Below are 24,199 nucleotides of genomic sequence, written 5' to 3' on the forward strand. Positions count from 1 at the left end.
CACCAAAATGATAAAAGTTGTACAGATAGAAAAAAATCACACTCAAGTCCATGTGCAATGTGAAAGTTGTTTGGGGCTTTAACAATGAGATAGGACTTGTTGCAAAGGCAACAAGGACAGCTAAAAGGCAAAATTCACATGGCCAGGGCAGAGTAAACATGAACACAAGCTAAAGCTCTGCGGTCCCTGACCATAGGATCGAAAACATCAAAGTTAAACAAGTTAGATGAAAAAAAAACAGCAATAAATAACAGGCAAAGAAAGGAGAATGGCAAACAAGAAGCAGTGTTTGTGACTTGGCAGCAGCCTGGGGTCAAGACAATAATCCGGCGTTCTGGCAAATACTCATTCTGTGCTATCATCTTCCCAACACCCAGCAAAGAAGAAAAGCCATGAAGAAATAGGTCTCTTTGCAGAATAAAAAAGCCAAAAGAAGGAGAATGGGGCCCAAAATTCAAACTTTTTATGTCTGCAGAGCATTGCAAAGTCCAGCAGATGTGAATAGCCATGGTGGAGGAGCTCCCAAGGCTGAGATCTTGAGAGGGGGTGAGATGAGAGATTGGAGAAAGAAATATGATGGGCATGAGAATGAGGATGACCCGTAGCTGGGTCCCTCCCATTGGTTGGGGCAGGGGTTCACAGCTTGAAGACTTTGGGGATCCATAGATTGGATGGCTGGCTCACGAGAGATGCTGGTCCTGGAGATAGCACCATAGCCAAAGGAGCTGGGGCACCTACACCTCTGGGCATAACTTCCAGAGTGTTCATTCTTGGTAGCCTTGGTAGAAAATTAAGTTTCCCCATCTACCTCACCCAAATGTTTTGTTGAAAATTCTGGATGAAGACACACATCTTCAGTCTTCCCAGTGATGATGACATCGGCCTCTTCCCAAGCAGATGAACTTCTAAAAACCTCAACAGAACACAAAGCCCGGGGAAAACCAATGAGCACCCAGGGATGTGGTCATCCCTTCACTCTTGCTGCATAGATGCACCCTGCAGTGACAGCTACTGCAGCCTGAAGTCACTGTACCCAGAGGTTTTCTATACCATGGAAAGGCAAATTGGATTTCTTCAGCTACAAGAAAATATCCAAAGATGGCACCATTTTCCTACCTGTTGCCTCTGTTTGTTTAATGTTGAAGAACTATTTTCACTGACAGCTCTGATTCAGCTCAGAACTCCCACTGGGTTCAGTGGGACTGGGAATTTGTCCATCAGTCAATGTGGAAACTAAAGAGAGTTACAAAGAAATAGCAGAAGTATTAAAAACCAAGGGAAGACAGTTGGGATAGACAAGCTGGAAACTGTACTGTAGGATTTGTGCCGTCATTTCTTCAATGATTTTATTTAATTAACAAAATGAGATACCTTTCAAAAGAATTTAGATCTGACAAATGTTTGCTCTGCTGGAGGAGCCTATGCAAACAAATCTAAGGCTTCATCTGTCTCAGTGATTACCAGCCTACATGCTCAGAACTACAGGATTCCTACAAGTTTGACTACATTGTTTGCTCCCAAGGAGAGAGGCTGGAAGACACAAGGCTGGGGAAAATAACTCCAGACATACACAGCTGTGGTCTAACACACAGTTGCTCTGTCTAGTCAGCTCTGCTTGTATCCCCCGAGCTAGACATGTCCTCTGAGAGCCACCACTGCTCATCTGGAGTGTCAAATGCTGTAGGACAGCACAGGGTTACATTCTCCTGGTGGTTGCGTGCAGATTTGCTTAGTCAATTCCTGGAAATATGGAGAGGTAAGGAGCTCTATCTCCAATGGAACTTGAGGAATTCACCCAGTGAAGTTGAACAGACTGCAGTTAATCAGCAATTGCCATTGCAAGGGATTAAGATCTGCTGCCAAAATTGACTTTGTGGGATCTTCCACCCCCATGGGGACATCAGATCCCACTTGTTTGTGGAACCCCTCAAAGCTGGAAGAGCTCTGGATGTGGCTGCAAATGGAGGATTTGCAGGGTTGGCTCTATGGGTTGTAAGGCCGCCTCTCTCCTTTCCTCTTTCTCACCTTCATTTGAAAATCCCACAGTAATCTTCCATTGAGAAGGAGGGAAACTGAGGTCTTGGAGGTCATGATTATGGGTGGAATGCATCAACCTGCCCAACCCTGAAAATGCCTGGAAAGTACTTTAACAGGTGGATTGGCAGGATGAGTGCTCCAGGTGCTATCTCACGTTGTATGGGCTCTGATGCTGTATGGGCTCAGCATTATATATTATTATGATTCAGTGCAGGGAGCACTACAGCCCAGCCCAGCCCAGCCCAGCCATGGCTATGTTCTATCCTTGCTATTACTGAAAGTGGGAAACACTCAAGTAGGCTTGATGCTTCCACACAAATTAATCAAAAACCTCAAAATCCCTCAGAAAGCAACAACCACCAGCTCGAAGCATGAAGAACATGGGAATTCTGTGTGCTTTCCCTTTGGCTTTCTCTCTCAAACTGGATTCACTGGGATCCAGTTTTATTTTTGTTTGCATTTTTCTCAGATGAGAAGGGAACAAGATGTCATGTTCACTTCTGAAAACAAAAATGGATTTATTCACACATGCCTTTCTGTCTTATTTTATGCCTTTCTGTCACTAAAGTTCAAGTCTATCCCAATCACTAGAAACAACCCAAGCATCTGGGAAGACAGGGTATTTTGAAAGCATAGAAAATCCACCGATCAAAACCATAGAATCATAGAACCATGGAACCACTGAAGTTGGAAAAGACCACTAAGGTCCTCAAGTCCAATCCCAACCCATCTCCACTGTGTCCACTGACTACGTCCCTCAAGATGGTGGTGATCATGTTCTAAAATCGTCTTTGAATATTTTAGATGTAACATGTACTTTAAGCCTTACATCTCTGAAAACATACAATGAACTCCAGAAGACCAGCACAGCCAACAAAAACAGTGTTGGGGGGTAGAGATGGTTTTGACAAGGTTCACAGTGAAAGCATGTGACTGCTGGGAGAGGCATTGGGAAGTCTTCAGAAAAGTCACCCACATGGTAACAACTCCTCTCTTGGTTTTGGAGGACATCACGTCTTTCTTTGTTTGCTAGAAATGATTATGTTTGATCTTTACAACAGAAGTAGACTTGCCATAAAATAAAAGGGAAATGTTGGAGGGCCTCATATAGAGAAATCCAAGGAATTCATGCAGGAATACAGACAAAAAATGGTGTAGGGCTGATGCTAGGTGTGGTTCCTCACAGAATGCATCATCATCTGCTATGGGATGCTGATTGATTTGGCCTCGTTGTACTGGAAGGACATGTGCTAAGTCCATCTGAGCACTGAGGAGCAAATCTTGCTACTTCCAAAGTCACATGGAAGTCCTCACAAGCTGCAAAGCCTGGCTGCCTGAGTCAGCTATTTTCTTCTAGGCTTCATGGAAATGAACCTTCAGGAGGAATTTAAATAGCTGTTTTGCAACACCAGCTTGGGAAAGACACCCTAAATACAGATGGCATGAGCTCCAAAACAGCTCTTTAAACACTTTGCTGGATCTCCCACAAAACATTAGTGATGTCCAAACATGACCCATTGCACAAAGCGAGCAACCAGTCAGGAAGAAAACCCCAGACCTCAAGGCTGACTGCCCAGATGGATGTAGAAATCACCAGTGTCGGAATGTAGAAATTGCTCAGAAATGGTTTTCTTCATAGACTACTTTGCTTGGAATTATGTTTTTGGATTCTTAGCGTACTGTAAACATTCTAGCAAAAATTACATGAAAATCATAAGGAAATACAGTTACAAGGAATTTAACCCATTTTAGTTGAAGTAGTTCAAAACTGAAACATAACCACGGCATGGAGTGTTTCCCAAAAATCTGCTGAGCACAAACATAGATGGATCCTGGATTACTGGTAAGAACGTGAGCTGAATGGATATAGATTCATCCTTTACTGCTTTGCAATAAAAGAGTTTATATCCCAGATTCCAGGCTCCCTCCAATAAAAATACACCAGGACTAATTGGTTATCCTGAGATCAGCTAATCCTAAGAGATATAACATGTAAACCCACACCAAGATGATCCCAAGGCAGACTTGCACAAATGGCATGTTTCAGTACATCTGTCCCACTGGCAAAAGAAGAATTGCTTCCTGTTGTTCCCATCCTTGCCTCCTCTCTCATGCTACCACCAATGCTTGTTGTGTCAGGGAATGATCCTCTCCAAAAACTGACTTTCTCTCAGATGAGTTTTCCAGCCTGCCTGATGGTGGATGTGGATGGGAACACGAAGTCCAGGTTGATGGATGGAGTTGGATTACCTTCTGCAGCTCCAGTGGAGCATTGCTGGCTGGGGACCAGCACCCCCAGCTTTAAGTTGGAATGATCTGGAGCACAGGGAATGGTCAGAGCAGTGCCATCGCATCACACAGGGAAGCAGGTTCACAAAACATCATCATTGCATGAAATGCTTGCCCTTGGAGACAGACCACTGTGGCTTTAGTAGGAAGAAATGGAAACCAAACAGTTAACAAATATTCAAAAATAGAGTGGAGTTCACTTGTCTTTTTTTTTTTTTTTTTGTTAATATGGAGATGAAAAATCCCTGGGTGATTTATGTGCCAGCAGAGATATTAGTTGCATATAATAGATGCAATATTTTTAACACTAATATTTTGGGCAGAGACAAGATTGGGAATGGAAAGTATTTCCAGTGCCTTGACTTCTTTATTTTGCAAACATCAGTTGCTAACTGGGATCAGACAGAAAGATTGTTTCTGCAACAAGAGCCCAAACAACTGGAGCTGGCAACTCCTTCTTGCAGCGGCCATGCCAGGAGGCCCTGGGTCTGTGGGGCCAACGTCCCTATACGGCTTGTAGGGAGAAGGAAAGGTGATAGATGCTCTCCTGCTGTACATTTGGGGTAGAATTCTACATAAAATAAAAGCATTTTCGGCATTGAGGAGCTGGAAACGCTTCACCAAAGAGAAAGCTATTTTGATAGTAGGCTCAAAGGTGCTGGGGGTATCTGCTCACCAGAGGTTGGCTGCAAGGGCTGCAGCAGGGGAAGATGCAACCACAGTCCATTCACCACATTGGCCTTGGTGTCTTCCATGGAAATGGGGATGCTCTGCTGAAAGCATGCTGAGGTGGTTTCATTTCTGACCATTTTTCTTGGAAACAACTCTGAGGTGACTCCACCGTGACTCTTCTCGAGGACTTTCCAAGCAGGCTGCTTGAAAATAAACAGGTCACAACACCAGCTACCAAGGCAACCCCAATGCCTTGGGTGATGGGTGATCCCAGAGCAGGCACCACTGCATTGGTCTCACTTGCATAACAGCAAAACCTGTCTTGAATGTTGATTCCTGCTTTGTGGATACAGCTGGTGAGAAAAGGTAGGCACAGCACACAGCACTTCGAGGCTAACTCTTGTGATACCAAAAGAAGGATGGTTCAGAATAAACAAAAGAAGATTATTTCTTCACATAATACACAGTTAAACTGATATAGTATATGGTATTATGTAAGCTATATGCAGCCAGGCTATAGGAACTATGAGTACCAGGAGTTTACACGGGTTCACAAAGCACATGGAAAAAATTTACTAATGGAAAACCAATCGGGAGCTATGGGGCACAAACGTTGCAAACTCCTGGAGAAGGGGAGAGCATTGCAGGGACACAGCACCGTTTGTGAGTCTGCTCTCCCCATGCTCCCCCTGGTATCTAGCCTCATAGTCATAGAATCATGGAATCAGAATCATGAAGATCGGAAAATATCTCTATGACCACCAAGTCCAACCCTGACCCATCCCCACCACGTCCACTGATCATGTCAGGCTATGATCATGGAGCCAAGGTGTTTTGGCATGCCCAAAGGTAGCTCCTCTTCTTGCAGTCCACCACTGCGTGAGCACAGCTGATTGCAAATGGAAAGTGATATTGCACCATAGCGTGCATGTGCTTAAGCTTGTGGCACCATTCAATAAAGTGAGCCATCTCAGGGCTGGGTGTAGGATTTGCAGCGTAATGCTCTGCACGCACTGCCAGGAGCATGGGAAATTAGCAGCGCCGGTGTTCGTGGCCATTCATTAAGCCACAGTAACGCAATCACCCAGCTGAGCCCTTTTAGGAACAAATCACCAAGACAATATTGGCCTCTGGGGACCTGCAGTTCAGACAATTACTTTAGTGTACTAACTCACAGCGATGCTTCAGACAATCAAAACAAATGAAACAATGATCTGTCCGTAAATTGCCTGTATGCAACTAACACCTCACTGACATGTGGTACACCACTGCTGTTTCCATGGCATACAGGCAGAGAGTGCTGACTGTCTCTGGATACTTCTGTGTGTGTGAGTGCTGGTCCAGCTCCTGGATGGGATGTCCCTGATGGGCTTGGGATATCTGCTCTGAGTCCCCAAGGAGTACCCCTGTGGTGGCTCCATGTTCTGCCATCAGCAGCCAGGAGGGCATGGAGGAGATGGGACGGCACGGAGGATTGAAGCCTCCAGCCAGACACTGCCTCAGTGCTCAGAGTCACAGAATATCCTGAGTTGGAAGGGACACACAGGGACCACACAGCACACATACCCAAACCCCATGGCTGAGAGAGGTGTCCCAATGCTTCATGAGCTCCAGAAGCTGCAGGCCATCATGAGGAAGCTGTAGGGCATGAGGAGATGTAGGGCCATGAGGGAGCTGTAAAGCATGAGGAGCTGTAGGACTATGAAGTCAACCTAGTTATGGACAGTACAGTAGGATCCAGATGTCAGCATCACTGGAAATGCCCTATGGCATTTTGTCTGGCTCCCAGCTCATCCTGGTGCAGGTTTCACAATATGATCTGGCATACAAAATAGCAACTGCGATCCTGGAGGTGAATCCCAACAGTCTCTGCTAAAGGTGAGAACTGCAATGAGGTCTCCCATGTGCTCTTCATGGCCTTGGACACAAGAGCAGTTGTTTGCTAATCTTCTCCCCAGATATACTGGAATCACGAGCTCCTACTTCCCATTCATTAATGCTCTAAAGAACAGGCAACAGCAGAAAAGGAGAGTGGAGAACTATAAGTAAATAAATACTGAGTTTTGATGAAATCAGGCATCCCTCTACCTCAGGCACAGACTGAAGCTCTCCTGGACTTTTTGCTGGATCAATTATTTTGCTTCCTGTAAAATAACATTATAAAACCCCAAGCTTATCCAACAGATTTCAATTTCTGTTGAGGTTTAATAATAGTAAAGTGCCCTGCTGATGTAGGTCTTTCAGTCAGCTACAGGGATGGAGAAAAACAATCCACAAAAGCCTCCTGATGCCATAAAGTCTACTGGTAGTTGGGCAATTCAGGTTAAATTTAGTCTGCAGTACAGAGGTCATGTCAGTTGCCAAGATCATAAAAAAAGTCCAGGGCTCATGTTAGACACAAACTTGATTGATCTTCAGATGGCTTCTGTGGAGCTGCTGGACCTTCTGCTATTATAATTGCACAGGGATGGGGTTGGACTACCAAAGCCCAGTTGCCTTAGGTGGCAGTCTGTCAAGGTTTTATGATTTTTGTTATCAGTATTCAACATCATAACATCATGTAGTGCACTGGGAGTTAAAGAGTTAATGCTCCAGTTCCATGGACTGCTGATTTTCCGGGTACCTGGTTCTCAGAAGAGAAGAAGAACTACATATCCCAGAGGACTTTGCATTTCCGTTTTCCATTCAGAGGGAAAGATAAAACTGCTCACAAGTCAAGAGGCTGCCCTCTTTTTTGCTGCTCGTCTCGGCAGTGCGTGCTCCCTAGCTTTCTCGCCTTCAGCTTTAGAGTAAGGCCTTTGGTTTTGGACACTCTCTCTCTCATTTTATTTGATTTATTAGCTTCAATTCCAATTATATTGTATTATATTGTGTTATCTTGCATTCCGATATCATATTTAGTAAATTAACTTTCCTCCTCAGATTGTTGCCATTATTTTGCTTTTAGGACCATCTCCCATCTCCCTACCCTTCCCCCCTTTTCCCCTTTCCCCTTTCCTAGGGCATGGGTCTGTGGGTCCCCCTGCCCCATTAGTCATGGAACCAGGTCAAACCAGCCCATAAACTGTTGACACCCCCCACCCCCCGCCCCCTTCTTTTGGGCTGGTGGGCCTGTGGGCCTGCTGTTCCCCTGTCACGAACACAGACCTAGAGATAACTCCATGACATGGCAGATCTTCCTTCCAATCTGAATCAGATGGACAGTTGCCATATACTCTTCATCATGGCAATGTGTTTCTTCTGCAGAAACAGTCCTTTTGCCCCTGCATCATGTACCCTGTGTACCTCAAGAGCATCCTCATTTGCAAGTTGAGATGTGTGAATAATCACAGAATCATAGAATCATAGAATTGTTCAGGTTGGAAAAGACCTTAAAGATCATCAAGTCCAATCACAACCTAACCATACTACCCTAACTCTAACAACCCTCCGCTAAATCATTTCCATGGCCATCACATCCAAATGGTTTTTAAACACATCCAGGGATGGTGACTCAACCACCTCCCTGGGGAGCCTATTCCAGTGCTTAACAACCCTTTCTATAAAGGTTTTCCCAATATCCAAACTAAACCTCCCCTGGCACAACTTGAGGCCATTTCCCCTCGTCCTGTCACCTGTCACCAGTGAAAAGAGACCAGCCCTACTCTCGCTGTAAGCACCTTTCAGGTATTTGAAGAGAGCAATAAAGTCTCCCCTCAGCCCCAGTTCCTTTAGTGTGGGAAATGGAGAAGTCAGCTCAGTCTTGTCGAATATCGACTTGCTGATAATGAGGCTCTGGAAAGGAGACAGAAGGTCTGAATAAACAGGGGTGTTTTGTACCTATCCATAAGATAAACTCTCTGCTGTTTATGTAGACTTGTTATGGAATTTGCTTGCTTTCTAGCCAATGGATTGTTAGTAGAAATGCACTGAATATGTGTGTTAGAATATAAAAGGCTTGCTTGGAAAAGTAGAGATATAGAGACATACATCATGATCATGATCGTAATGGCAATAAAGAAATCTTCCTGGCAAGAGAACCCTGTGTCGTGTGGCTAACTCACAACAATTGGCGCCCAAACAGGGACCACGAACAGGGACTTGACCAGGGACTTGGCCTAACTTGAAGACTGACTGGTTCAGAACATGTTGAGAAAAACACAGCAGGCGTTGAGAAAAATGTGGAAAGCCTGTACAGGGGAGCATTGAGATAAACTGAGGATTCATCATCCCTAACAGCTTCAATTGCCTCTCCCTGGACGAAGGCAAGAGTGTGCACTATGGGGAACAAAATGACCTCGGAACAGAAAAATATCCTAGTTACCTTTCAATTTATCCTTAAATAATGGGGGGGTGTCAGTATCCTCCCCCAATCTACAGCAAATGCTTGCATGGGCTACCAGGAAGGATCCCTCCATCACCAGTCAGACAGCTTAAGATCCAGAGACTTGGGAAGGGATAGGGGTGAAATTATGGGATGCATCCACTAAAGGTGATAAGATGGCGTCCGGGTTGCATGAAACCTGGAGAAAAAATTTTGAAGCTTTAAAAAGTCATGTGGGCTCATCATCAGTCACCCCTGGTCTGCCCGAGAATGAAGGAGCTGCAGGCTCCTCCTCAGATACACCCACTGTGCCAGCAACTCCCTCATTACCACCGCCGTGGGGGAGGGGGGCTTGCCGCCTCCCCTCCTGAGGGCATCAACAATCCCTTTGATCCTGGTGGTGGACCAGTGGCCCCTATCCCGAGAAAAATTGCTGCGGTTAAATATCCTTGTTCAAGAACAACTCGCAGCCAGACATATAGTGCCAACTACAAGCCTGTGGAATTCCCCTGTGTTTGTGATCAAAAATCAATCAGGGAAATGGAGACTGTTACACGATCTCAGAAAGGTTAATGCCATTACTGAAGATATGGGCTCTCTGCAACCAGGGCTGCCTTCCCCCACTATGCTCCCGCAGTCATGGCCACTTATAGTAATAGACTTAAAAGACTGTTTTTTCAACATCCCACTGTGCTCTGATGATGCACCATGTTTTGCATTTTTGGTTCCCTCCATTAACAATGGGGAACCCTGTCCTCGATACCATTGGACTGTGTTACCTCAGGGCATGAAGAACAGCCTGACCATTTGTCAACAAATTGTTGCCGGTGTTTTATCTCCTGTACACCAAAGGTTTCCTGATGTCTGCATATACCACTACATGGATGATATCCTGGTCGCCGTACCAAGAGAGGTGACAGTGACTGAAGTTGTGTCAGTGATCATAACAGCAGCAACTCAGGCAGGATTGCAGATTGCGCAGGACAAAATCCAAAAGACACTGCCTTGGCTATATCTGGGCTGGAGGATTTCGCAGACTTGAATCCAGACTCAAACTCTAACTTTGAGTACCAAAGTTAGCACCTTAAACGATCTGAAAGTTATTAGGTGCCATAAATTGGGTGTGACAGCTAGTGGGGATTTCTACAGAAGATCTTCACCCCCTCTTCAGATTACTGGAAGGAGATCCGGACTTATCATCACTGCAACATTTGACACCAGCAGCAATGACAGCGCTGAATTACTGCCATCTCGAAGATGACCCAGCAACTGTTGTGGAACTGTTGGGTTCGGTTAAAATGGATTATTGTTTGTATTTCAACTATAATGGAAAGAATCAATCATTAGTTCAGTGTGTTAATTCTAGTTTAGCTGCTTAATTTAGCCTGGGAGTGTGGATACAGAATGTGTTAGTAGGGTTAGTTTTCGCTTTTCTCTGTGTTTTAGTTTGCATTCCTTGCTTATTACAGTGTGTTCAGAAAATGATACAAGATGCTTTAAATCACGCTTTTTTCATTAGTAAAGAAGGGGGAGATGTGGGTGATGGAGAGGTCAGCTCAGCCTCGTCGAATGCCGACTCACTGATAATGAGTATCTGGAAAGGAGACAGAAGGTCTGAATAAACAGGGGTGTTTTGTACCTAGCCATAAGATAAACTCTCTGCTGTTTATGAAGACTTGTTATGAAATTTGCTTGCTTTCTAGCCAATGGATTGTTAGTGGAAATGCACTGAATATGTGTGTTAGAATATAAAAGGCTTGCTTGGAAAAGTAGAGATATAGAGACATACATCATGATCATGATCGTAATGGCAATAAAGAAATCTTCCTGGCAAGAGAACCCTGTGTCGTGTGGCTAACTCACGACACTTTAGTCGCTTCTCGTAGGGCATATTCTCCAAGCCCTTCACCAGCCTTGTTGCCCTTCTTTGGACCTGCTCCAGCACCTCAATGTCCTTTCTGTACTGAGGTGCCCAAAACTGAACACAGTACTTGAGGTGGGGCCTCACTCATGCCAAGTACAGGGGCAGGATTATTTCCCTAGTCCTGCTCACCACACCATTCCTGATACAATCCAGGATGCCATTGGCCTTCTTGGCCTCCTGGGCACACTGCTGGCTCATATTCAGCCGACTGTCCATCAGTACACCAAGGTCCCTTTCCATCAGGCACCTTTCCAGCCACTCCTCCCCAAGCCTGTAGGGTTGCCTGGGGTTGTGACCAAAATGCAGGACCTAACACTTGGCCCTATTGAAACCCATACAGTTTACCTTGGCCCATCGATCCAGCCTATCCAGGTCCCTCTGTAGTGCCTTTCTCCCTTCTGGCAGATCAACACTCCCTCCCAGCTTGGTGTCATCTGCAAACTTATTGAGGGTGCACTCAATCCCCTCATCAAGATCATTAATAAAGATGTTAAATAGCAGCAGCCCCAGTATCAAGCTGTGGGGGACATCACTCATGACTGGCCACCAACTGGATTTAACTCCATTGACCACAACTCTTTGGGCCTGGCTATCCAGACAGTGTTTCACCCAGTGGAGCGTACACCCATCCAAACCGTGGGCAGCCAGCTTCTCCATGAGGATGTTGTGGGGGACAGTGTCAAAGGCTTTACTGAAGTCCAGGTAGACCACATCAACAACCTTACCTTCATCCACTAAGCGGGTCACCTTGTCATAGAACAAAATCAGGTCTGTCAAACAGGATCTACCATTCATAAACCCATGCTGACTGGGCCCGATCCCCTGGTTTACCTTTAATTGATCCATGATGGCTCCCGAGATTATCTGTTTCATTACCTTCCCTAGCACCGAGGTGAGACTGATAGGTCTGTAGCTACCAGGATCATCTTTTCGGCCCTTTTTGAAGATGGGCGTCACATTTGCCAGTCTCCAGTCCACCGGGACATTCCCAGTTAGCCAGGACTGGCAAAGGATGATGGAGAGTGGATTGGCAACCACGTCTGCTAATTCCCTCAGCACTCTAGGGTGCAATCCATCTAGCCCCATGGACTTGTGAGTGCCCAGCTTTCAGAGCAGGTCCAAAACCATCTCATCATGGATTATGCAGGGTCTATTCTGGTCTATTCTGTTCCCCATCCCTATCTACCAGTGCAAGGGGCTGTGTGCCCAGGGAATAATTAGTCTTACAATTAATGACTGAGGCAAAGAAGGCATTAAGTACCTCAGCCTAAGCATTTCCTTCTCTGGGCTTTTAACTTTGCTGTTATTTCCCTGGATTCTCAATATATAATATATATTCAATAAATATGAAAAAACAAGTGGAAAATTTTGCTTTCCCTCTCCTCATCCCAAAGCCCTCCTCACTCCAGCATTGTGTAGTCCCCTACACTCATCCCATCAAACCTCCTCCCCAGTGGGGAGATTTCATCCTGTCAGGACTGCGTTGGGCAGAGCTGATTCCTGTCACGTTTTATTGCAGGGTCAAGTGGTGGATAGCCCTTTATGGTGTTTTGAAAGGAAATTGTACAGGAACAATGTCCCGGGCAGTGTGGCAACTGAAAACCCTTCACAAAGAGAGTTTACTACAAGAGGAAAAGCAGCTTAATCAGTCTAACTAAACAGCATAGGCGGTTGAGAGTCCCTGAGGGTCTGTAAAATCAAATAGAATGGGAAAAGAAATATATCACAGCTTGTCTACACTCCTCCTGGAGCCACCGGTAGACCTGGAATGCTCCCTATATGGCCCCGAGTCTGTGGTCACTGTCCTCCAGTTATTCCCCACGTAGCACTGGGTTTGTTCCAAAGGCTGGGACACATGGATGAGCCTTTGGGATGTCCCTCAGCAGAGTGGTGGCCATGGAGTGGGGCAGTGGGGCTGGGGACAGTGAGCAGGGGAGGGTGCCCACCCTCCTGCTGTCACCCCAGATGATCCCAAATGCCCTTTGGCATGGGAGGAGGCATCAGAGGTGCTTACACAACTCTCAGGAAGAGGAAACTGTCCCTGACAGCCACCCGTGGCTCTCTGCGGAGGGAGGATATTTCTGCTTCCCCTAGCTATCAATCTCATTAGAAACAAGACACCCTAAAATAAGAAGAAAAAAAAGCCAGTTTGTTTTTTCCTGATCATTTAAGTGTAAAGACAAGTTAAAAATAGGAAGAAAATTGGGACAGTGGAAGAGAAAACTTGAGGACATTTCATAGAATCATAGAATCATAGAATCGTTAGAGTTGGAAGGGGCCTCTGAAGGCCGTCTAGTCCAATTTTAAATATTTTTCTTAAAACATTAGAAAAAAGAGGAAAAAGCCATAAAACTAGTGGGATGTTTGACATTGTTTTTGTGAAACTAACATACTAGTCAGGTTTGATGGCAGTGATAGAAATTCTCAGTGATGTCTCAAGTTGCTCATCAGAGATTTTTGATGAAATTTTACTCCTGTAGATCCTTCTTGAAAATCATTGTTCAAAATGTGTGTACTGCGAAAAAGAGATGACATAAAAAGGTGTGATTGTGAAGTGAAGGTTATTTTTCTCTACTAAGATAAGGATTATGAAAGTCCAGCAAAGAGCCGTGATCAGATTTTTCAGCTGAATATCTGATTGCAACTCTATACATTCTATATGAAAATTTGCAAGTCATGTATTAACGGAAAATGGTCTTGCAAATATAAGTTGATGGGGTTTATTTTTTTTGCAACCTTGAAACCCCAAGCTGTGTGGTGCAGTAAACATGCCCAAGGGATGGGATGCCATCCAGAGAGACCCAAATAGGCTGAGCAGTGGGCCCAGGAGAACCTCATGAGGTTCAACAAATCCAAGTGCAACATCTTGCACCTGAGTCGTGGCAACCCCTACAGGGTTGGGCAACCCTTGCAGCCCAGAAAGCCAACCATATTTTGGGCTGCATCAAAAGCAGCGTGGCTAGCAGGGTGAGGGAGGTGGCCTCTACTCTGTGCTGGTGAGATCTCACTTGGAATACTGCATCCAGATGTGGAGTTCTCGGTATAGGAGAGAAATAGACCTTCTGGAGCACATCCAGAGGAGGGCTACAAAAATGATCCAAGGGATGGAACACTTCTCCTACAAGGACCAACTGAAAGAGCTGGGGCTGTTCAGCCTGAAGAAAAGGCTCCAAGGTGACCTGAGAACAGCCTTTCAGTACCTAAAGGGGGGCTGTAAGAAAGAAGGGGACAGTCTGTTGTGATGGGACAAGAGGATATGGTTTCAAACTTAAAGAGGGGTGATTTAGGTTGAATAAAAGGAAAAAGTCTTTTCCAGTGAGGGTAGTGACGCACTGCAACAGGTTGCCCTGAGAGGTGGTGGATGCCCCATCTCTGGAGACTTTCAAGGTCAGACTGGAGGGAGTTCTGAGCAACCTGATAGAGCTGTGGATGTCCTTGTTCATTGCAGGGAAGTTGGACTAGATGACCTTTAAAGGTCCCTTCCAACTTTAAGGATTCTATGATTATATTTTCAGATTCCTTTATCAAAACGGAAAGCACAGCTGCATATTCTTCAGTTTAGCCAATGTATCAACATGCATACAGTTATTGGCCATCACTTGAGTCAGCACTGCACAGCACTGCCCTCTCCATGCCCTGCTTTCAGTTGACACACTGTTAATAGTGCACTGACAGTTTAGCTGTTGCTGAGCAATGGGTGCATGCCCATGGCCCCTCTGCAGGGAAGAGCTGCTGTCTTTATAGCATGGAGAGGAGGTGGGCCACGTTGCCAGCCGTGCTGGGCTGCATGCAGCCCCTGGGACATGAGTTGGACATGCCTGAGTGAGCAGAAGTGGGTATTTGAAGGGGGCATTAAGGAGTCAGGGCTCATTTGGAGCTCTTCAAGGTAGTTGCGGGTTGCAGATTCCCTGTGGAGAAACTCATGCTCCTCTGTTCTTGAACATCCCAGAGTTTGGGACTGCCTTACAATGAGGGGGCTTTAAGAAAAGCAATGAAACTCCATTTCTGTGGGTTTGAAAGCTGAGCCAGGAGGGATGTGGTGGAGGGATGCAGCTTTGCAGCATCATGGGTGCATGGACCAGCTGGGTACCAGTTGCATACCAAACTGGGTATCACTTGGGTACCAGTGATGGGAAGCAAACGGGTGGCCACATGCAGAATTGCAAAGGGATGGGTGAAATGCTTGGGGTGCCCTCCTACAAGGTGGAGTTGTGTTTTCATGTTGTCAGTGGCAGTGTGGAAGGGGACAGAGTGCTAGCGGTGGGGACAATGGGAGGGGACATGGGGGAGGGGGGAAAAGAGGGGAAAAAAAAAGGGTGGAGATGAAGTTAGTTCCAGAGGTTAGAACCAGAGAAGAGAGCCTGTGCAGGGTGTGTGCGCGCGGTATAGCTGGGTGTTGAGCAGCGTCAGCACGTTGTCCCATGGCACAGCCCTGGCTGTCCCACTCTCCAGCCCTTGTCCCTCAATTTGCTGCCTTGTACGGGATTTCATAGAATCATAGAATTTTTAGAGTTGGAAGCCTGTGAAGGCCATCTAGTCCTAAATCTACCCTCCCTGAGCTTGAAGCCATTTCCCCTTGTTCTGTTGCCACAGACCCTGCTAAGGAGTCTGTCCTCTTCTTTCCTGTAGCTCTCCTTTAGATACTGAAAGGCTGCTCTCAGGTCTCCTTGGAGCCTTCTCTTCTTCAGGCTGAACAGCTCCAGCTCTCAGCCTGCCCTTGTAGGAGAGGTGTTCCAACCCTTGGATCATTTTTGTGACCCTTCTCTGGATGTGCTCCAATAGGTCTATGTCTCTCTTGTACTGAGGACTCCACATCTGGACGCAGTACTCCAGGTGAGGCCTCACCAGTGCAGAGTAGAAGGACAGTATCACCTCCCTTGACCTGCTGGCCATGCTTCTTTTAATGCAGTCCAGGATACGGTTGGCTTTCTGGGCTGTGAAGGCACATTGCTGGCTCATGTCCAGCTTCCCATCCACGAATACCTGGGGGTCTTTTTCAGCAGAGCAGCGTTCAACCCTTTCATCCCCCAACTTGTATTGGCAGTTGTCACAGAGTTATCTCTAGATCTGAGTCTGTGACAGGGGCAAAACAAACAAACAAAAAACCCGGCAACGATCTGAGGAGGAACGGTAATTTAGTGAATCCAACAAAATCAAACAAAATGAGAGAGAATAGAGTACCCACAATACGAAATCTTACGCTAGTAGACTGCAGGGGAAGCACATGCTTTTCTCTGTGGCAGAGAGAGAGGGAGAGCGGCTGGTGTCCTGCCAGGAGCTCCACCTTTATTCCTCTGCCCACCAGGTCCTCTGGGAATGCCGCTCCTCCCCTCCCATCCGAGGGACCCAAAATGCCCAAAAAAGGCAGTCCACAGAACCAGAACATTAACTCTTTAACTCCCACTGTTTTACATGATATTCTGATGTGGAATACCGACAACAAAAATCACAAAACCACAACAGTAGTGGATGTTGCCTCGACCCAGGTGCAAGACCTTGAACTTGGATTTGTTGAACCTCATGAGGTTCACCTGGGCCCACTGCTCAAGCCTGTCTAGGTCCCCCTGGTGTGTTGACCGCACCCCACAGCTTGGTGTCATCAGCAAACTTGCTGAGGGTGCACTCGACCCCACTGTCAGTGTCACTGATGAAGATATTAGAGTACTGGCCCCAGCACCGACCCCTGGGGAACATCACTCATCACCAATCTCCATCCAGACATTGAGCCATTGACCACCACTCTCTGTACTCAATCCTGCAGCCAGTTCTTCATCCATCGAACAGTCCACCCATCAAATTCATATCTTTCCAATTTGGAGAGAAGGATGTTGTGGGGTACCACGTCAAAGGTTTTACTGAAGTTGAGATAGATGACATCAGTGGTTCTTCCCTTGTCTGTTGATGCAGTGGCACCGTCATAAAAGGTCACTAGGCTTGTCAAGAAGGATTTGCCCTTGGTGAAGCCATGCTGGTTCTCCTGTATCACCTCCCTGCCTTCCATGTGCTTTAGCATAGCTTCCAGGAGGATCTGTTCTATGGTCTTCCCCAGCACAGAGGTGAGACTGACAGGTTGGTAGTTCCCAGGGTCATCTTTTTTACCTTTAAAAATGGTTATGATGTTACCTTTTTTCTAGTCACCAGGGACTTCACCTGATCGCCACGAGTTTTGAAATATCATAGAGAGTGGCTTGGTAACCACATTAGCCAATTCCCTCAGGACTCTGGGATGCATCTCATCAGGACCCATAGACTTGTAGACGTCCACGTTCCTCAGGTGGTCACGAACCTGATCTTCACTTACAGTGGGAAGGACGTTGCTTCCCCAGTCCCCTCTTACCAAACCAAACATTTGAGGGCTGTGTGGCGAGCAGTTATCAGGAAAGATGGAAGCAAAAAAGTTGTTAAGTACCTCAGCCTTCTCCTTGTCTGTTGTTACCAGCTTGCCTGTGTCACTAACAAGTCTGGGTACGCCCTCCTGGACTTTCCTCTTCTGGTTGAGGCACCTATAGAAGCCTTTCTTGTTCTTTTTGGCATCCCTAGCCAAGTTCAGTTCAAGTTGGGCCTTGGCTTTCCTGACGCCATCCCTACACAGGCTAGTGGCTTCCTTATACTATTCCCACGATACCTGTCCCTGTTTCCACTGCCTGTTGATTTTCTTCTTGTTCTCCTGTTTGACCAGCAGTTCCCGGTTCAGCCACACAGGTCTCGTCTTCCTTTCCTGACTTGCTACACCTGGGGATGGAGAGCTCTCACACCCTGAATAAAGTCTCTAATTTAAGGATCTGCCAGCTCTGCTCTGCACCCTTGCACATGAGTACAGTTTCCCAGTGTGTTTTGTTGACTGACTCCCTGAAGAGCTGGAAGTTAGCTTTCCTAAAGTTTAGCTTCCTAATTTTACTCTTCACCTGTCTCATGTCCCTCTGAAGCATGAACTCAACCGTAGCATGGTCGCTACAGCCCAGGCAGCCTCCAATCCTAATGTCACCGATCAGTTCATTTACATTGGTGAGCAACCGGTCCATTGGTGCATCCCCCCTGGTGGGGCCATCAATTACTTGACTCAGGAAGTTATCCTCAATGCATTCCAGGAGCCTCCTGGATTGCCTACAGCTCGCTGTGCTACTTTTCTGGCAGATGTCTGGATGGTTGAAGTCCTTCAGCAGGACGGGTGCTTGTGATTGCAACGCCTCCTGTAGCTGGATTTAGAAAGCCTCATTATCAGGCTCTGACTGATCGAGTGGCCTGTAGTTGGTGCCAATCACAAGGCTCTCTGCTGCCTGGGTCTCTGTCACCCATAGGCTTTTAACTTGCTCATGAGTGTTCTTTAGGGCCATCTTCCTTGAGCTTTTCACATTCTATTCCTTTCCTGGTGTAGATAGCAACACCTCCCCACCTTCCTCGCCTGTCCCTTCTGACCAGCTTGTAGCCATGGATAAACACACTAGTCATGTGCCAACGGTTTACGGGCTGGTTCGGCCCGGTTCGGTTTGTGGCTCTTTGCCACGAATTCCAGGTGGGACCTTTCTTGCCAGCAGCAGTGTAGAGGATGTTCTTTACATCCTATCCCATCCGTACTGGCCCCAGGGCCACCTCAAGGGCTGAATCCTGCTTAATCTGCTCAAAAGCCTGCTGCTGCCCAGGACCCCACACAAAATTATACTTCTTCTGCATCACCTGATAAAAGGGGATTACAATGAGGCTGCAGTTTGAAACATGCATTCTCCAAAAGCCCACTACACCCAGAAAAGACTGTGTCTCTTTCTTATAAGTGGGTGGAGACATGGCAGTGATTTTGGTGATTACATCCGTCGGGATGTGATGACGTCCATCTTGCCACTTTTTACCTAGGAACTGAATCTCCTGGGCAGGTCTTTTCACTTCATTTCACTTAATAGCGAAATCAGCGCGGAGAAGGATCTGGATTATTTGCTCTCCTTTATCAAAAACTTCCCTTGCTGTGTTGCCTCACACAATAATGTCATCAATGTACTGTAAGTGCTCAGGAGCACCGCCCTGTTCCAATACATTTTGGATCAACTCATGACAAATGGTTGGGCTGTGTTTCCACCTCTGGGGCAAACGATTCCAGGTATACTGAACACTCCTCCTGGTGAAAGCAAACTGTGGCCTACATTCTGTGGCCAGAGGAATGGAGAAAAAGGCATTAGCAATGTCAGTGGTGGCATACCTTGGCTGCTTTTGACTCCAATTCATGTTGGAGTTCTAACATGTCTGGCACAGCAGCACTCAGTGGGGGTGTGACTTCATTCAGGCCAAGGTAGTCTACTGTCAGCCTTCATTCTCCACTGGCTTTACGCACTGGCCATATGGGGCTGTTAAAAGGCGAGTGGGTTTTGCTGATCACTCCCTGACTCTCTAGCTGACGAATCAACTTATGAATGGGGAGCAAGGAATCCCAGTTGGTGCAGTACTGCCATCTCTGCACCGTTTTTGTAGCAATTGGTACCTGTTGCTTTTTCACTCATAGCAACCCCACAACAGACGGATCTTCTGAGAGGCCAGTCAAAACAGACAGCTGCTTAACACCTTCCAAGTCTACAGCAGCTATTCCAAAGGCCCATTGATAACCTTTGGGATCCCCGAAAAGCCCCCTTCTGAGGTAATCAGTACCAAGGATACACGGAGCCCCTGGGCCAGTCACAATAGGGTGCTTTTGCCAGTCTACCCTCTTGAGTGTTGGTGACCATGATCTTACTGAGGGTCTCAGCTCTCCCTCTGGATGCCCTGGATCTCAGAGCCACTCCGCTGGACCTCTTTCCTCCTCTTCTCTTGCAGTGTCTGCTTACTCTAGCTTCCCTTCCTCCTCTTTCTTCTGTTCCAGATAAGTCGAGATTCATTTCATTTTCCGTCCTCTAACAGCGGCAACTGACATCAATTGTGGTGACTCGTGTGGTTGATCAGGTTGGTCAGTTCCGATACTCTCACTCTGCAGCTCAGCTCAGAGTCTCTGAGCTATGAGGGTATTTAGTTCAGATTCGAGCATGACTTGATGAGACTGAATTCTGTTTAGTTCAATTTGGAGACTGAATTTTGCATGCTGGAAGGCATCTCGCTCAGTTCAGAGTACGTCCCGTTCAGACTTGAAGATGTCTCTCTTGGACCGGAGGGCATCTCCTTCAGACTGGAGGGCATTTCGCTCAGACTGGAGGGTGTCTTGTTGAAGTTGAAGGTTGTCAAGTTTGGATTGCAGGGAGTCTCTCGAGATTTGGAGGGCATCTCTCTCAGATTGGAGGGAGCCCTGCTCGGATTGGAGGGCTTTTCTCGCAACTAGGAGATTCTCTCTCTCAGACTGCAGACTGTCTCTTTCAGCTTGGAGACTCTGTTTCTGGACCTGGAGATTCTCCCTATCAGCTCTGAGACACTCTCTTTCAGCACAGAGACTCTCTCTCTCTCAATTTCAGAAACTCTCTCCCTCTCTGGGATAGTATTGAATAAGGCCCGATAAGCATTAGCCAGGCCCCAAATCATTTGTGTCTCCTCAGATCTGCCTGAGCCGCAACATTCCTGTCTCAAATATCTGTTTAAGCTCTCAGGGTCTTTCAGGTGTTCAGGAGTAAAGTTCCATGACACCGAAGATGTCCATCTCTCTGAAGTGTCTCCCAAACCTCTTCACACTCCCTGCCACTCAGTATTCTCTGGTTCTGGAGAAGGCTTCTTCAAAATATCATAAATACAAATACTGAGTGAAACGATGAACAGTACATTCAGGGAGATTAACAACGTGATCAGATGAGCATTCAAAAACTGCATAAAGGATTCAAAGGAGAGACTGGGAACCTGCTTAAAAATCACAAGTTCTGTAAAATTAGCAGCTCCTTCTGCAAACAGGTTTAAAATAGCAAGTGGAATCATTTTTTTTTCTCTTTACAGAAGCAAGATAGCAGTGTTCAAAGTTTACAAATACCCCAGAATACTGGCAGTCTGCCTGGACTTTCAAGGTCAAGTTTTCAGTGAGCACCTGTGAAAGAGATAAACTTTCCCAATAAAGCGCTCCGAGAGCAGAGGGAGATTCGTTCTAAAAAGCTAAACAGCAGCTTCTGCCTGCATTCTCCACCAAGAATGTCAACAGTTTACAGGCTGGTTCGGCCCGGTTCCGTGACTAGTGGGGCGGAGGGATTTCACAAAATCTGTGCCTCTGGAAAAGGGAAACAGGGGACCCCAAAATAATTAAAAACAATAGCGGCAACGATCTGAGGAGAAATAGACTAATTTACTGTATACGGTATTGGAATGCAAGATAACACACTATAATACAATATAATTAGAATTGAAGCAAATAAATCAAATATAATGAGAGAAAGAGTATTTGAAAGCTGTAGGCCTTACAGTAGTGCTGAGGCGATTTGTGCGGTCGGGATGAGAGCTGAGGGGAAAAAGGGACGTGAGGTGACTTTGCCAGAGGTTATATCTCCTCTCTGACCACAAAGCCCCCTGAAGTATGTAGTTCTTCTCTTCTGGACAGGTGCCCGGAACTGGAGCATTAACTCTAACTCCCAGTGCACTACATGATGGTATGATGTGGAATACCAATAACCAAAAATTATAAAACCATGACATCATGTGAATCATCCCACCAGGTTTTGGTGACAGTAACTATATTGTGGTTTTCAAGCAGCACAGTAGCTTCCAGCTCCTCCTGTTTGTTTCCCAATCTGCGTGCATTGGTGTAGAGGCACTTCAGCTGGGCAGCTGGTCTTGTCACTCCCTTAAAGGATAGCTCCTTCGTTCCTTCCAGGTATTTACCTTGAATTTTCCCATTGCCTTCTCCTGTTGCCCCAGCAGTTGCTGCCTCAGCATCATAGTTTTGTATGTGCTGCAGTGTTGCCAGCACCTCTCAAGGTAACAGGTCCTTCAAGGCCGCTGCCAGCACCCTGTCCCTCTAATATAGTTATTGCCTTCTCACACCTTATCATGGGAAGGCTCACTATTCCCTCCATCCCCCTTCATACCTAGTTTAAAGCCCTCCCTATGAGTCCCGCTAGCTTTTTCCCAAGGACCCTTCTCCCCCTTTGAGAAAGGCAAACCCCATCCGGTATCTACAAACCTGGTACCATATAGGCTAATTAGATGTCAAAAAAAACAAAGTTCTGGCAACAGCACCAGTCACAAAGCCAGGTATTTAAAGATACAGTCCTTTGGTTTGTTTCTCTGTCCTTACCCAATACAGGAAGCAGAGGAGAAAAGATGATTTGCAGCCCTTTCTAGGACTGAGTTTGAAGAGCATTTTTGTTTTTAAATTCTAATCAGATAAATCCCCAATTTTCATAGAATCACAGAATGGCTTAGGTTAGAAGGGACCTCAAGGATCATCAAGCTCCAACGCCCCTGCCGCAGGCAGGGCCGCCAACCTCCGTATCTAATACTAGACCAGGCTGCCCAGGGCCCCATCCAACCTGCCCTTGAACACCTCCAGGGACAGGGTATCCACAACCTCTCTGGGCAGCCTGTTCCAGCACCTCACCACTCTCATAGTAAAGAACTTCTCTTTGATATACAACCTAATATATTATATATTATATATTATATATTATATATTATATATTATATATTATATAGCATATAGCATATAGCATATAGCATATAGCATATAGCATATGTTATTGTTACTATTATATATATTATTTTATTATTATTGTTATATATTCTATATAGAAGGCCACCAGATTGGTTAGGCATGACCTTCCCCTGGTGAAGCCATGCTGGCTGTCTCAGATCACATGCTCATTCCTCATGTGAGCAAGCACCCAGCCCAATAGACTTGTACGCATTCAGTCTCATGAGGCAGTCTCAGACTTGCTCTGCCCTTACAGTGAGGGGGGATTTACTCCCCCGGTCCCCACCTGAAGGTTTAGGGATGCAGGTTCAGGTTTTCTGTCTTTCCTTATACAGATGATGTTTAAAACATAAGCCCATAACTCCCAACTGTTCTGCCTGCCATAAAACCTCTTCTGCACTGTCCATGCAACAGAGGGATGTTTATCCCACTCAGTGCATACCCCGCTCAACCTATTTTGCAGCAAACCCTGAAAGTCAGCACATTTTGCTTTTCAATGGAAAGAGGGAAGCAAGCCACAGCGACTCAAAGCCTTTACAGATAATACCTTACAGCTGCCTCTTTTAATGGAAGTGTGGGGATCTGCTTATGCTAGAATACATATAAGGGGTCAGATAAATTTTTTTTCCGGACCTTAGGTCTTCAGGAGCAAGAGAGGATATACCTCAGATTTCAAAGGCAAACCATGGAGACAGACGAACACTTCACTTTCTGAATGTCAGTGCTCCATAGTGGTTTTTGCATTAATTCAATGGTGACAGTTACTAAACAGTGATATTCATAGAATCACAGAATTATAGAATGTTTTAGGTTGGAAGGAACCTTAAAGATCATAGAACCATAAGATTGAGTTGGGTTGGAGGGACCTTAAAGCTTCCTCAGTCCCATCCTTGCCGTGGGCTGGCTGCCCCCAGCTGGGGCTGCTCAGGGCCCCTTCCAGCCTGGCCTTGGGCACCTCCAGGGATGGAAGTGTCTAAAGACATTCCATGAGACAGTAGGAGAAGATGTGCAGTGAGGAAGAGGAGGCTAACAAAAGTTTTAAAGAGAGGTTCCACTTACCTCCAGTCGTTTCTCTTCTTTCTGAACAGCTTTTTGGTGTGTGTGATTTCAGCTTCGTGAGGCAACAGGTGGTAACCATGTAAAACAGGGAAAAGTAACATTCAGCTCCAAGATACAAGAGGCATTGACTGAGCCCCTGGGGAAGGGATGGGTGCCATCCACCTACTGGAGCACTGGACTGACCAGGACAGTAAATGTCTTGCCCAAGGCAAGCTGGAGGCAGAGGTGCAGTTTCACTGTCTTGTCCTCTCTCCAGTGAAGGTACCAGGTCACCCCATGCTGATTTGGTGCATTGCTCCAGTCAAGGAGACTCTATATTTACTGCCCCGCTATGAGCATC

General features: G+C 46.2%; 1 pseudogene across 1 annotated transcript in view; it reads right to left on the bottom strand.

The window, feature by feature from the left end:
* LOC776391 overlaps positions 1-23,971 on the bottom strand; it is a 37,047-nt pseudogene extending 13,076 nt beyond the window's left edge. Inside the window, exon 1 of the transcript XR_005842574.1 lies at positions 23,860-23,971. The product of XR_005842574.1 is annotated as a CBP80/20-dependent translation initiation factor-like, transcript variant X1 (transcript). The remainder of the gene's footprint in view (positions 1-23,859) is intronic.
* Between the last annotated feature and the right edge of the window lie 228 nt (positions 23,972-24,199).

Source organism: Gallus gallus, chromosome W (assembly GCF_016699485.2).
Source record: "Gallus gallus isolate bGalGal1 chromosome W, bGalGal1.mat.broiler.GRCg7b, whole genome shotgun sequence".
NCBI lineage: Eukaryota > Metazoa > Chordata > Aves > Galliformes > Phasianidae > Gallus > Gallus gallus.